Below are 15,010 nucleotides of genomic sequence, written 5' to 3'. Positions count from 1 at the left end.
TTTCTTTCCTGAAGCTGAAGGGTTATTCAGAAGCTAGGAAAACTGAGTTTCTGAACTTTTTGCTCTGAAGAGTGTTGATGCTATGATGACAGATTAATCCAGCCACACGGTGGCTGAAGCTCTGTTTCAGAAGCACTGATTTTTTTTTGTGGGGAATCAAAACATACCATGAAAAACAACAGAGACATGAAGACCCATGTAGTGCATATCTGAGTCTATTAAAACAAGGATAACCACATTCCAGAGCAATCAAGAAGTTATTATATCACTATTAAGAATCTAGGTGTACTTTTAAACATTGGATATTAAATATGAGGAATTATTCTGAGATTGAAGAGGGAGAATTAATATAAATGTAACTCACAGAATATGTTTTAAATATATATTGATTAAAAAGTCTCCTGATTCAGATTTGAATGTTATCAAGTTTACACATACGTGTATGTGCACACACACAAAACAAGCATTCAGTAACAAAACATTTGGATTGATCCTTGACCTTTCCACATTTCAGAGCACTGGAAATGGCAACTTCCCTTTACCCCTTCCATGCCAGTTCTTCCTCCCCATCTGCAGGCTTAAATCAGTCCCGGCAATGAGATGCTTGAAGTCTGAAACAAGTAGAATTTACGCCTATATTTTGCAAGGATTTCTTTTGTCTTTCTTTTAAACCATCCGCTGCCCATTATAAGGGACCATGTTGGGTTGCCCATATAAACTATTAGGCACCAGGGTGGCTTTCCAGGAATTAAATTATAGGGGCTACTCTTTGACTCTTCTAAATGAACTGTCAAGACCTTCTATCCTACATATCTGGGAATTTCACATTAAGGAAAATTTGACACACAATTACAACAGAATTCAGCACAGGGAGTGGTAGTACAAACTGTCCGGAACATTATTCCAAATGGGAGGATCCAGCAGTAGGGATCAATCTTTCTGCTGAGTCAAATGTTGGCTTCTCTTCTGAGAATTCTGATACATGGATACAACAAATTCTATATATGATAATAGCTTGTGTCATGTGCTGATCCTGCCATTCAATCCTAATAAACATTATTTTTTTCCTTATATAAGCAACATAGCTGGTCTGACATTCATATTTATAAATTAGTATAAATGTGGTGCTCTAAAATGCCCCAAGTTTTGATAAAATTATTATAGAATTTTTTTCATAAATGGAAATAAGATCATGGACAGATAGCTTAAGTTCATATGGTTTATGACCTTAAGAATTAGTAAGAAAAAGAAGCTTACCCTTTTATTTTAAACACAATCATGACCACAATAATCACACCCTTTTGAAAACAGTGATAAATATGGTAGGATGAACTCAAAGCCTTGTGTGATTTCTATATCACTTTAAGAGTTCTTAGGAACTTTATCAGTTTCTCCCAGTTTAAACCACTGGATAGTCTATATAACAAACACAAGTTAATTTTCAGTTGACACTGCATTAGGAGACCCTGGAATTAAACTTTCTCTATAGGGAGACTATGAAGTTCTCTATATGAATTGAATTTGAAATGAATATGAAATTCTGTAAGTCAGTTTCCCAATTTTCTGAAATATTTGATTAATGGGTCTTTATGGGAAGACAACCTCTTTCTCCCTCTCTACATCACCTCCTCCTTCTCCTCCCCCCTCCCTTCTTCTCTCCTTTCCTTTTTTGTTTTTTTTCTCCTTCTTCTCCTCCTCCTTCTATATAGTGTCCTTGCTAATTGAGACAGGGAATGTCATCACATTTATAAAAAGTGGTTGTCACATCAAACTACCACATAATAAATTACATTGCACATGGTAATTTAGATTCCTTCCCTCACATCCCCACTCATGCTCTTCCTGCAGTCTTGTTAACCAAGAAACAAGGGCATTACAACACATAATAGTTCGCTATAACGCAAGGATGACGGATGCCAAGCTAAGCCACTTTAGGCCAGTGTAAATTCCACATGAAAAGGGGGGGTTTATTATAATAAAAGACATAAAATCCTGTTTTACAGATATATATATCTGTAGCCAAAGGAAGAATCTGTACTCTATTCTGGATAATAGTTTCATTTCTGCATTCATAAGGAAATTAAAGTCTTATTGTCCTCCTATTACAGAAAGTTTACTTCCTAGAGCAAAAGTCTATTAAGAATATTTTAAAAACCAGTTTGTCCCCAGGATCAGGAACCAGGAAGCATGGAGTAAAGGAGACCGCAATCAGTAAAGCAGGACTTGGTTACCAAGCATTAGGGCAGGATCAGACAGGCTGGGAACCTGCTGGGCATCCCGCTTCCTGGTTATAAGAACACAGGCCAATTACAGGAGCTCAGTGTTGGGCCCAGAGCAGGACAGCTGGGAGAGCAGAGCAGGAGAGTCAGAGGCCACTCTGCGAAACAAATGCATGAGAAAAACATTCCTGGTCCCCTCATGAGGTCACAGATACCAGGAGGTCATAAATCTGAGAAATTTTTACCACCATGTATCATACAACCTAAGTTGTATAATAATAGTTCCAATGAATTAAACACCTTTAGGCAGGGTTGGAGGTGTATTGGTAATGACTGGCATCAGAGTTAATTCTTTTAATGTTTAAAAAATTACATAATTGGAATGGCAGACTATTTATCTATACAGGTACAACTTTCACTGCTTCTGAAGCATAAGGATGAAGTTGGATTATTGCCAGTGAAGATAGCTTCACTTGGAAAAAGAAGAGCACATGTCAGAATCTCGTCAATAATTGTAGCAAGGAAATACTTCTGGAGTTAGTAAAGTGAACAAAGACGTACCATATGCTCTAATTTTTCCTTACATTTAGTAACACTGTTGGTGGAACACCTAAGATGAGGTGTGGAAAAAGAAATTAATTCATTCAGCCAGCTGTAACTCCAACAAATATGAGATCTGGTTTGAGGTAGATTTGGGGGTCATCAGCCAATCACAGGCAGTGGAAGTTGTGGATCCTAGAAATAGTGCACCAGAATTTCACCTCAGATAAATGTAGATCAATAGTGTTAAATGCTACTAACAATGATGTAAAATGAGGATTGAGAATTGATCTTTAGATTTTGCAGCATGAGGATCCTTAGGGGCCTCGACAGTAGTAGTCGTTACCTTGCAGCAGTTGAAGCAAAAGACTGGTTGGAGTAAGTTCAAGAGAGAATGAACACGTAGTTAGAGGCTACAAATGTACGCAACACTTCCAAGGGCTTTGTCTAAAAATGGAGAGAAATGGGGCATTACCCGGGGTACATCAGGTCCAAGGAGGGCATTTTAAGATGGGAGAATAACGTCGTGTTTGGAGGCAGATGAAAAAGATCCAGGAGAGAGGGAAACTGATGATGCAGGCCAGAGAGAGAAAAACTGCTGCGATGATATCTGAGGGGACAAGAGGGGAGAGGGTCTAGATCCTAAGTGGGGAGGTGGCTCTGCTCTGAGACCAGACAGTAACAGCAGAGAACGCTCTCACTAAATAGTTGTGAATGGATTATAAAATGCTTAGTATGTTCTTTCTCAGGATTTTAATGTCACACTATTCTCTTTCACATGTATATATGTTCAGACTAGTTCTCTTGCAGAAGGGGGAATTTAAAATGCAGTTCAGAATTCATGCGGGGTAAATGAGCATCTCAAGGAAGTGAACCTTCACCCATTCATGTATATGGGGAATACAGTTAGATTGTGTGAAAGGCAAATTGCTGATAACACTGCACACTGTCCTCAAATTAAAACATGGTCAATGAAACATCCAACAACATCGGTATATGGAGAATTAGCTCTTTCTTGCAATATTCTTCGTAATAGTTCAGGTCATCTTGAGGCAGGGAGGAAAAGTGAGGGGTATAGAAAATAATTTTTTCCAAATATCATACATTATGTATGCATTTTTATCCAAAAATCTGCTTGTCTACATGCAGATTGATAATGTGATGATAACTATGCAATGCATTATTACCAAAAAGATAAGTATCACACCATTTCATAAGAGAAAAGATCTGATATCTTTGAACTTTTCAAGGAGGAATGTAGGATCAGTTCCTCCCATGTGAATCACTTTGACATTTAAAGAGTTCATAGAACCAAGAGAAAGGTAAGACTCATTATTGTAAAAGGAAAATGTTGTAACCCTCTTGGAATGTTCCTGGATTTCTGCCATACAGAGGAAGGGACTCGCAGGGGATGGCAATAAGGAATAATAGTCACCCATGTGATGAGTAGCCAATCAAGCAATTTCAGGTTTGCAATCATCAAAGCACTAAAGTGTCAGTCTGCACGGTCAGGCACCAGTGCTAGAAGTCCTGACTACATTCTATCACCATCTGCACAATGTGCAATCCAAAGGGATTAAGAGACTCAAGCCCTTCCTTTTCTCACTCCCCAAGAGTAAAACAGACCTTGGTAAGTATTTGTTTAAGAAAGATCCTATCTGATAACCTAACTGGATGTCTTTTCAGCGTAACCACAGAGGTAGGATTAGAATTGTCTGCGTGGACTAGAAGGAGGTGGTTCAAGAAGGGAAGTCGGGTGTTACCATGGAAAGCTGGAATCCTGCTCTACTGGTGCGTTAGCCTCTGCCACTTTGGAATCTTTTAATTGCCACAAAGCCCCATTTCTGGGTAAACACAATGGAATTCATTTTGAAAGGAGGAGGGGAAAAGGACAAAGAACAGAGGAGCCTTCCTAGTCAGAGAAGCTGGTAGGTAACTAGTCCTTCATTGGCTGGGGAAAAGGTCTTAAATTCCCTGGGACTTAAGATTTAGCAGGGCTCCTGTACAGTGTCATATGTTCTTTGAAAGAATGAAAATATTGCATCTGAAACCTCACTAGGGCATACAAAAAGACCCAATATATTCAGAATTACCAGTACTAAAGCTCAAGCCACCACATTAAGAGGGGGGGGCAGGTAGGAAATGTCTCAAGTTCCTTAGCCTACACATAGCACTACTGGCTTACCTAGAAAGAAAACAAAACAAAAAAACAAAAAAACCAAGCCAACATTTTTGTCTCCTTCTGTTTTATTGGAAATATCTCAGAAAAGGAAACTGTCTACCTTTTTTGTCAAAGCAATCCTGACCCATAGTCCAGCCTAGACAACTTGGACTTAGTTGAGTACCACTGGCTAAATGTAACACCATGCCCCTTCCTGTGCTTGAGTGTGAAGGCGAATCAGAGGTGCTACGCTCTAGTTCTTTTTAATCTGTTTTTAATTATAGTATAAACACAATACACAGCAATGGGGTGATTTCCATGGATTTTTCTGGCAGGTATCAGCTTTCCAACCAAATGACTTTCTTTCTTCCTCTGTTTTATTTTTTCCTGAAGTAATATCTCATTTGAAAGGCTGTTGTCCCTCTTATTAAATGAATTACTCTTTTTAAGATATTAAATAAGTCTTAAATTCAGAGTGAGCAAGGTAAAGCAAGGGCTGTCTCTTTTTGTAAAAATGATGCAAAGATGGAGAAATAAGTAAAGATGTTTATACTTTTTCAAAAAGAATTTAGAAAAATAACTTACATCTTATGTGTTGGTAAATTTATATTTCACAGTGCAGCTGAGGAAAAATTATACTGTAGTAATAAACTAGTACAATAAACAAAACACAGATTCAAATTCATTAATTTTCAATTTCATTAAAGGTGAAGACTTCCCCATTATTTCTATATTATTGTAATTATTATTTCACATGTGTATAGTAATTTTTAATTTATTAACCTCTCTTACATTAGTATCTTGTTTTATCCTCATAAACATATAAAGTCTCATTATTCACACTTAATAAGGGAACAGAAACTAAGAGATCAAGGGACTTGCCCAAGGTTACAGAGCTAATAAATGGAAGAGTCAAAATTTGAATGTAAGACTTCCAGCTTCAAATTTAGTCATCGTTACACTACAAACAGTAAAATTCTCAGTATCCCTCATGTTCATATTTTACCCCAAGTCCCATCCTCTTGCTACCGTAAACAAAAGTAAATAGATTAACCTTAGGTTAGTAGTTCATTAGGACTAGACTTATTGGCTGTCTTCTTTATGACTGCTTCTCATCAGTATTTCTACAGTGTTTCAGGCAAAATTTAACTTGATTCAGTTAGGATGTGCTTTCAAAAGTTACTCAATCTGTCTGGACCTTGATTTCTAAATCTGCAAAATGGGAATGATCATTGCAACTCTTAGAATTATTCAGATATGATTGAAATCAGAAATATCTTCATTATTATGCTTTATTCTTAGAAATGAATCACAGCATTTATTAAATTTTTTAATGAGAGGACTATATTTTATTACATATGTCAATAATAGTCTAGGCTCTTATCCAACATAACTTGGAGGTAACTTTACAGACACATAAGATTTTTCAAGAAGAAAATGAACAAAAAGAACTGTGAGAGAATAAAGGAATTCCTTATTTTTCTACCATGTGATAATAAGCAGCAGGGATTAGCAAACACTTTAATTTTTTTAGAATAATTACATTTTGGGATGTTGCAAAATTTCAAACTTAGCTCGACCTTTTGGTGTTTGAGTTTGTCTACTTTTGGCATAAGATAACTTCCTGACTTTAAAGACATCAGGCAGCTCTTACCAATGAACATTTTAATTATTCAAATTGCATAAATGACTTGAAAACATATGGAATCAATTTCCCACACAATATTCACTGGTTAAAAATTGTGAGAAAAATGGCTTTGCTATACAAGGATTCAATTTTCTTGAACTTCAAATTCCATCAGCTTGAAGTTGGACAGATTCCTGCTACATCTTAATCAACTCAAAGGCTGGACCACAATCCCAGTGAAAATCTGAGCTGGTTCAGGTATTATTAGTTTACATGGAAGTCAGTCTATATCTACACAACATATTTAACTTTATTGCTACCCTTCTCCTACCCCTTTACACACACTCATGTTATCCTTTCAACTGATACCAAAACTCTACAAGATAAACCAAGCATGCTACAAGTCCTGCAATATCAAAGACAGCTAATGTGTATGATTCGTGACAATTATTTTTTTGGGGTGGATTTTGATGGAGAAAAAAAGCTCATTTAATAATAGAATCATATTATGAAGGCCATCATTTATCAATTCACCAGTGCTTTCTATGCTTCAAACTTCTCCATTATATGATTTTCACTACTAGTATAAATTCCAAATCATTGGGAGATATAACCCCGCTGTTCTCTCACTTATTTTTCTGTCACTTCACTTAATAGAGCTGAGCATCATGTGGACTGCGTGGGATTATAGCACTTGGTATGAAAAAAGCTAGTGGGAGGACATTGCAGCAACAGTTATGTTGAAATGAAAATCTGGCATACATGAAAAACCATCTTCCAATTCTTTCCCATTTCCAATTTTGGCCCTGCTATCATGTATTATTGCTAACATTTAGTTTGTTATCCCTCAGAATAATTTAATTTTGTGACACAATTTTAAAATTCATTATATTTCAATTAGCTTATTCTTAGAACTATAGTAGAAAATGCATAATCAGATTTGAAATGGTACACCTGAAGCCAAGGTTGATCATTATGCTAATAACTGGTCATCAAATTTCCCAGTATAAGGAAAAGCCCACTGATTTCTCAGTGTGTATAGATACGTAATTGGCCACAGGAATAAAACTGGTTTTATGTTGTTGTTTTTTTTTGCATGTACAGTTGATTCTCATTATTTGCAGATTCCAGATTCATATTTCATGTGAATTTGCCTACTCACTCAAACTTATATGTAACCCTCCAAAATCAGTATTCCCAGCACTTTTGGGTCATTCATGGATGTGTCCAGAGCCCAGATAAACCAAACAAGGCTATCGCCAGCAGAGGTAGAACAAAATGGTGGTCTGCCTTCTTGTATTAGCTCTCATACTGTAAATAAGTGGACTTTTCATGATTTACTTGTCACATTTTTTTACATATGTGCTTTTTTTTGAGATTTGATTTAAAACCAACCCCAAGCATGGTGATGGAGTGCCATCTACTATTCCTAAATGCAAGGCAGTTATAATGTGCCTTCTAGAAAAAAATATGTGTTAGATAAGGTTCGTTCAAACAAGAGTTACAGAACTGTTGGCTCTGAGTTTGATGTTAATGAATTAACAGTAATATTCAGTAAGGTGCCTTTAAACAGAAACATGCACAAAATAGTTATATATTAATTCACTGATAAAAATGTGACTCTACTAATCTGTAGGGTCTTTTTAATGAGATGCTATGTTTTATGACATGTCTCATGCTTATCACATCTTTATTTTTAATTATTATTATGACTTCTAATTCCCTTTTTAAAAAATCCAGCTCTTAATTTGTTCTTACTATTGATAGGGTGTTCCTGAAGATAGTTCCTTGTCTCGAGCTCAGTGAGGAGTGACTGGTTCAGAGTGCCCTGGACGTTAGCGGGTTGGTTGTGCCCACCTGACCACACAGGACCGCTCTGCGGTCTTCCGCATAAACACATCACGTGTTTGACAGGCGCACCGCTACCCGCAGCAGAAAGAACACTCCCTTTAAAGACACATGGATCCAAATTCAAGCATTACCAATTCATGCTCATGTAACCTTGAATGAGTTATTTACCTTTCTGAGTTTCTCTTTCTCACTTTTCTAAAATGAATAGACTATTACCAACTTACAAAGGAAACTGTTTCCTTATTAAGGCAAAATCTAAGACACCCACAGCAATGGAAGAAGAAACTTGGTGGTAAGGCGGGTGGGGAACCAAGCTGCCCTACATTTCCCCCAGTTTCATCTTTTTGTGAGACTGTCTCAATTTTACTACCTCTGCTAGCAGCTGGAACCTTATCAGAGGTACATTCATTAGCCGTAGTTGAATCAGAAAATACGCATTGTGCAAACTAGGCTTTTGCTGTGCTTTTTGTCTTTTCTGGATTCATGTCCTTTTTATTTCTTTCCTTATTATTTAGCAAAGTCTCTTTAAATCAGAAACCTAGAAAACACAAAGTTTCAGTTATGTCAATGTATCTAGTTTGGGATTTCTGGATATCTAAAGGAGTATAGCTGAAGACAGAGAATAAACATTGTACTCAGGGCAGCAAAGCTCAGGAGTGATACCTAAGAAACTTTAGGGGATGAGTAATTGGTTAGGTATAATTCTCTACTAGGAAGAATAACAAAGTGGTTGTCACAAGACTGAATATGACAATAGCTCTAAAAGTGTTTAGTACAGTAATATGGCACATTCTTCTGAAGTATTTTGACAAGTAGAAATGCAAAGCTAAACTTAGATTATGTTTTTAAACATTTTTATAAAAAGCTTACCAAAGTTCTACTAGAAAGGGGAAAGTGAGATGATCATCTTTAAAAATTATATTCACTAATTCCACTCATCCAGCTTAAAATACATCATCCAATATAATCATGTAACTTTTTAATGAAATCTGTGGTAGGGATAATTACCCCTGTGTTACCAGAGGCAAAGAGACATTATGTGCTCATTTCCAAATCAAGAGTGGAGATTAAATTGGGACTGAAAATTCTTGGCTCCTATAGACAATCAATGCTCAATAAAACTTGTTGAATGCATTAATGTTTTGGTTGAATTCTACTGCTCCCTAAAATATGTGACATTTCATAATTTTTAAGTCTCAGAAAGTCTGTTCAGTGCCCACTGCAAGACAATAAAGAAAAATACTTCTGTAAATTGTGCTGAGTGACTACTGCTGGCTGGTGGAATCAGGGAAAAGGGAATCATAGCCACTGATTTATTTCCTGATTCAGAAAATGACTCACTGTGTAACTTCGTGAACATTGCTTAACCTTGTAGCATTCCAGTTTCTACAGCTGAAAAACAGGGATAATATTTGTCTACCTTACAATGGTAAATGCTCTAGAAACATAAAAAAATTAATCTCATATCAAGGGACAGTAAAGCTGGTCTTTCACGCACTTGAGATATCACTGACACATTCACAAAACAGTTTCTGCCAAAGGTGTGTGGTTAATGCTTCCAGATCACCTCCCTAAACACCACATTGTGCTCTGAACTCTATTTATCCTGCTCTGAACCAGAGTGGTAATCGCCGTGGGGTGTGTTCAACATGACTGATGAGGCACCTCACATAGCCTGTATCACCACGTATGCCAGAATGCTCTTCTGGTTGTCAAGGAAGACAAAACTCAACAGGAGGAAAAAGATCCATACAGTGGGAAGACTTTTTCCTTGAACTTTGATGTACAATATGATTAAAATTATGAACAAGCCAATTTCATTTGCAGTCTTCCTGCCACAATACATAACTGTTCTCTTTCCCTTATAATCTGGATGCCCTAATTGAGGTAAAACATGTATACATCCTTTCTGGTGCTTTTCTTATTATCTTCTTCCCCCCTTATTGATTTCACTTTCTTTTGTTTTTAAAGAATAGTTATCTATGGTAGTTAATTCAGGATCTTCCAATATCTGTTGCATGACCTATCAATAGCTTTCCCTACTATTCCCACAGCTGGCAATGATTATAGTTCCCTCAAGTCCCTGTGTCACTTCAAATGGTTTTCTTCTAAATCATCTATTGCTTATATGGAGCTTTACTTGTAAGCGACAAATTCCTTAAGTAAACACACCTTAACTACAAAGGGACAGAATGTTATTACCATGGAGATAGTATCACACTACATGACTCTCTGCTTTGGCCAAAGTCTCCCTGTAACCAGAATAGGTATGGGATGGACACCAAAAAAGGCCACCATCATTGTCATACACAACTGGACCAAAACAAGGCTCCAGACTGAGAAGTGTAGAGAGAAACAGGGCTATTTAGAAAACAATTAAGATTTTTACATTATGAAAACAAAGCAGATATTTCCAAATGTAAAAACCTTGAGAGGGAAAAAATAGTGACATTTCTCCAGCACTGTGTGCCCACTGCAAACATAAAAGAACATTGTCTAACTTTGTATTAAGGTGTGATTTAATGTCATTGCTTTTCGGTGCTCTGTGACTGGCCTCTGTAAAAGCAGACTTGGAGTTTTTTCTTTGGCTTCACTGCCCACCACTGCTCCTCAGAGCAGGGTCATTAGTGTTCACATTGATGTGTCAAGAAGTATGGACATCTGAGCATCCATAGTAAATCCCCATGAGACTAGAAGTAAATAGAATGGGATGGTCAGTGTGTACTGAGCGCAATATCAAGATGTTTTGATGGTAAAAACACGATACGACCTACCGAGAAAACAAGCTTCAAGTGCAGTTTTGTTCTATGCCAGTATTTCCCAGCCTTTTTTCTTTAAAAAATGTGAGATGTTATTTTGTACTGCCAAAAAGTTTCATATTTGAAAATTGCTGTATACATCCATTCCTTAGAAATTCATAACATACATTAGCCTATTAAATACTCCAAATTATGTAGAAGGCAGTAATATTCTTTAACTCAGCTTTCCCCAGAATTACTTAACCTTTTATATTTTTATTTTTCTGGGAACATCTAATAAAGCTCTCAGACCTTCTGACAGTTTGGAAAACACTATTCTGTACTTAATTTTTCAATCCCTTTAATGTAGAATTTAACTTCTGATTCTCCTCTTTGAACAATTCCTTCAACATATTCTAAAATGTGTATTTAAATTTTAAATATAAATAACTTACCTATTAGCAGAGACCTACTTTAGGTGTGACCTGGGAAAGGATGAACTACAATTCCTTCTTCTTCTGAATGTTCCTTTAGAGAACGTGTGGGTAAGCAGCTTCCTCACTGTGATGGTGCGCAAGCAGAAAGTATTTATTTAATTGAATCAGAGTATACCAAGGTCAGAAACTTCTATTTCCTACAAGAACTATTCCAAAGGGCAAAAAGAAAGACGGGGTGACATTTTTTCCTTCACCTTTCTGTATTGTTTATAGAGCATCTGCTAAAGACAAAAGAGACAGACACAGCAAGGCATTTTATCCATTTATCATGTTTATCTGGGAGTCCCCAGGCTCTGAATGCCCAACTGTCCCAACCACATGGGTGTCTCTGGAGCTGTGAATTAACAGTGAATTTAGGCAGAAGCCGGAATGTGGTCAAGCAGTTCTCTTAAGTACATAGAGTTCTTACACATTTTCCTGGTCGAATTTTAGCATGTTTTTCCTTCTTCCTTTCCTCCCCTGTCTCCCTGTTTCAGTGTAAGTTGAGTTTCTCTTTTAGTTTTCCTATTGTGATTTTACTTTCAGTTTTTAAGATCATAGACTCTTCGAGTCACAGAAAGTATTGAAAGGTTCATTTTCACGTATATTTTCCTCTCCACAACATAAACCCTTCCAAGAATACATTCATTTTACCACAGGAGTCTCTTGCATTTTGGAGATACACCTGTAGCTGAACAGAGACATTCTCAAGTGTTCCAGTCCCCATTTTAAAGGTGGAGACTAGGTGACTTATGAATTGTCATATAGTGAGTCACCAATCTCCCTGTAAGAGGGAGCCATTTTCTCTGTCCATTCATAGCAATTTTTTTTCTGTGTTTGTCCTGAACTTTACATCCATTGTCAAATATATTCAAGTGAACACACACACACACACACATACACACACACACATCTTTGCAGCATTACAGTATTATCCTTGAATTTTTAAAAACATTTAATTAGCATTTGTACCAGGTCAATGTTAATTTCCCTGTTATGCAAAGCTGCACCTATGCTGAGAGTCTCTAGGGTTAGGAACTCAGTGATATTACTATTTGGTTTCAGAGTTTGTGTGCAAGGAGCCCCAGGCCATTTCTAGAAAATGAAAGATTCTGAGGACAGCCTCACCAATGAAAATGACTGCTTTTTTTACATTTTGGCAATGAACAAAAAAAGTGACTATGATAAAGTTTTAGGGGAATATGGACTATTAAAAATAGACAATGAATCAATTCTTCATTCAGTCAAAGAAGTTGTAACACTAACTTTGGAGTGCACTGAATAGGTAGCTTCATGAGGATTCTGGGTGCTTACTGAGAGGGAGTGCACACCGATTAGCAGACCTATCACTTCTGTGACACCTGAGACCACCCTTTCCATGAAATGTAGATGATGCCTGTGCAAACCCCCCCAGTTCCAAGGCTATATATCCAAAGCTGCTCTTGTGATTTCCTCAAATTTCCTTGGAGCAAACCTCTCATGAACTCCTCTGTTTCTTGGCTTCTGTGTCCCTACTGAGGCTCCTGCTAGGCACAGAGATGACAACTCTTCCCAGATTTCCACCCAGCACCTCTTCCCATCATAAGGGATGCAGGGATGGGACCAGCATATGGTTGGAGCCGGGAAGTAATTACGTAGGTTTACACTGAAGCAAAACAAACACTTTCAAATCAAACAATAAGAATCCCCGTTTTTAAATACTTAAATATCCTTTATTATACACAACCTCCTCCCTTGTGCCTCACCCTGCCGTGGAAATCAGGGGGCACTTTCACTTGCCCTTTCAGTCATGTGGTTCCCAGACACTGTTACTGTTTCCCTTTTTTTACACCAGTCTCATCCCACTACCTGCCTCCTTCATAAGCAGTAACTAATTTCACTTTCTCAGAGTTGAAGGGTGGAGCCCTCTCTCAGGTGCCCACACCCTCAGGGTCTCATTGTCTCTCCCCAGCAGCTGAAAATGGTCTTTCCCTAAACAGTAGGATTCTGGGGCCATAAATCCTTGACAGGTAGACTCTCACCCATGTCACAGTTTTGCCCAGGGCCACCCAGTGCTGCATCTTTTTCAGAGGCAACGCCACCGAGAGACCAACTTTGTGAAAAGTTATTCTTCAAATTCAGGTGCTTGATTGGAATGAGACTTTCTCCATTGTCCGAAAAATTTCTCCAAATTTATTGACTCGGATGAGAAAATTCAGATGGGAGCATGTGCCCCACAGGTGACTCATCAGCTCCACTGAGGCCCCTTGCTACCTTGTACAGCCCTGCAAGGGGGGCACAGACACCTGAGGTCCTGCAGCTGCAGGCACCGAGTTGGAATTTCAGCTCGCTCTTCCACCCCTGCCAGCTGGGTCAATTCCTCAATCTCTGGTGCCTCAGTATCCTAATCTGTCAAATAGGAGAACCCACCTTGTCGTACAGATGAAATGAGTTCATAGGTATGGAACATTTTGAAAACTGTTTGGCACCTGTAAGTGTGAGCAGGTTTTGTTTAAACTTGGCCCAATGACAAAAGGCTAGGGAAGGGCTGGGCAGAGCACAGATAGGCAGCAACACAGCTTGTTTGGCAGAAGTCTTCCCCAGGGGAGGCAGGAGAGATGGCAGATGTTACTATTGTAAGAGACTGGAAAACTCCACTCAGGAATTTGTCCTTTCGGCAGGCTTTTTTGGCTGTAACTTTTGTAGGCTGAATCCTAAAGAAAAGCTAGGGGTCTCTCTAGCCCCAGTATTTCACATCTGGCCTTCTTTTTCTTTTCCCCCTGGAATAAACAAGGCTTTATTTTACGAGCAAATTTGGGTATTTTCAGGGAGGTAGACTCCAGTTTTAATTGAAATGGATCTCCAGTCCACTCATGTAATTTTCTTACATTTTATGAACAAAATGCATTTCAGCATCTCTAAGGGGAAAAATAAAAAGCATATGCTTGCCGTGGGCTCGCTCACGGTCTTGCTGAAGGACGCTGGTCTTACAATCTCATGTCCATAGTGCCTTACATATAGTGCATGCACAGCAATTATTGTTTGGTTTGATTTGCACCTTAAGAAAAAAAACACACTGAAAGACTTGTTTTAAAAAAATTGGCAAGTTCTACACAGGCTTAACAGTAGTAGCAACAATAGCAATTTGGAAAAGTTTTCCATCCAATTCTGGAGGGACTTAATCACTTGGGTTTATATGTTAATTTGCTGCACTTCTAACCACATAGGAGTCTTAGATCTGGGAGTAACTCATTTTCAAGTGTTCTCATTTTCAAGTGTCCTAGGATAAATTGTATTCTATTCACTGGTGCCAGAATAAATCAATACAGGCAATCATAGTAAAAATATTCCTTATTTGTGAAGGAGAAAGAAGCAAACACCCCTCCCCCCTACACACTCACACTGGGGACCACAGAAAG

At 37.9% G+C, this 15,010-nt stretch overlaps 1 long non-coding RNA gene across 1 annotated transcript; it reads left to right on the top strand.

Moving 5' to 3' along the window:
• The first annotated feature begins 4,251 nt into the window (after window positions 1-4,251).
• LOC108390282 (uncharacterized) lies at window positions 4,252-9,532 on the top strand. The gene is made up of 2 exons (XR_001851466.3): window positions 4,252-4,389; window positions 8,315-9,532. It is a non-coding gene; the product is annotated as an uncharacterized lncRNA (long non-coding RNA).
• The last annotated feature ends 5,478 nt before the right edge of the window (window positions 9,533-15,010 follow it).

The sequence above is a fragment of the Manis javanica genome, chromosome 12, assembly GCF_040802235.1.
Source record: "Manis javanica isolate MJ-LG chromosome 12, MJ_LKY, whole genome shotgun sequence".
Classification (NCBI taxonomy): Eukaryota; Metazoa; Chordata; class Mammalia; order Pholidota; family Manidae; genus Manis; species Manis javanica.
The sequence above is the reverse complement of the archived record's forward strand: the minus strand, read 5'-3'. Positions and strand labels throughout refer to the sequence as shown.